Source organism: Arachis stenosperma, chromosome 1, assembly GCF_014773155.1.
Source record: "Arachis stenosperma cultivar V10309 chromosome 1, arast.V10309.gnm1.PFL2, whole genome shotgun sequence".
NCBI classification, from domain to species: Eukaryota; Viridiplantae; Streptophyta; class Magnoliopsida; order Fabales; family Fabaceae; genus Arachis; species Arachis stenosperma.
The window spans coordinates 127832413-127833309 of NC_080377.1; the positions used below are offsets into that span (position 1 = coordinate 127832413).

An 897-nucleotide genomic window follows, 5' to 3' on the forward strand; every position below is an offset into this window, starting at 1 on the left:
ATCAGTTTTTAACTGAATTCTTGCAAATCTGTGACACTGTCAAGACTAATGGGGTTGACCCTGAGGTCTATAGACTTATGCTATTCCCTTTTGCTGTAAGAGACAGAGCTAGAATATGGTTGGATTCTCAACCTAAAGAAAGCCTGGACTCTTGGGAAAAGCTAGTCAATACCTTCTTGGCAAAATTCTTTCCACCTCAAAAATTGAGTAAGCTTAGAGTGGAAGTCCAAACCTTCAGACAGAAGGATGGAGAATCCCTCTATGAAGCTTGGGAAAGATACAAACAATTGATCAGAAAATGTCCATCTGACATGCTTTCTGAATGGAGCATCATAGGTATTTTCTATGATGGTCTCTCTGAACTGTCCAAGATGTCTTTGGATAGCTCTGCTGGAGGATCTCTTCATCTGAAGAAGACGCCTACAGAGGCTCAAGAGCTAATTGAAATGGTTGCAAATAACCAATTCATGTACACTTCTGAAAAGAATCCTGTGAACAATGGGACAAGTCAGAAGAAAGGAGTTCTTGAGATTGATGCTCTGAATGCCATACTGGCTCAGAACAAGATATTGACTCAACAAGTCAATTTGATTTCTCAATGTCTGTCTGGAATGCAAAATGCACCAAGCAGTACTAAGGATGCTTCATCTGAAGAAAAAGCTTATGATCCTGAGAACCCTTCAATGAAAGAGGTGAATTACCTAGGAACACCCTATGGAAACACCTATAATTCTTCATGGAGAAATCACCCAAATTTCTCATGGAAGAATCAAGAGAGACCTCAACAAGGTTTCAATAACAATAATGGTGGAAGAAACAGGTTTAGCAATGGCAAGCCTTTTCCATCATCTTCTCAGCAACAGACAGAGAACTCTAAGCAGAACCCCTCTGACTTAG

The 897-nt window shown here is 40.1% G+C and overlaps 1 non-coding gene across 1 annotated transcript; it reads right to left on the bottom strand.

The window, feature by feature from the left end:
* Window positions 1–209: 209 nt before the first annotated feature.
* On the bottom strand, window positions 210–313 carry LOC130948756 (small nucleolar RNA R71). Its single transcript, XR_009073201.1, has one exon. It is a non-coding gene; the product is annotated as a small nucleolar RNA R71 (small nucleolar RNA).
* Window positions 314–897: the final 584 nt, after the last annotated feature.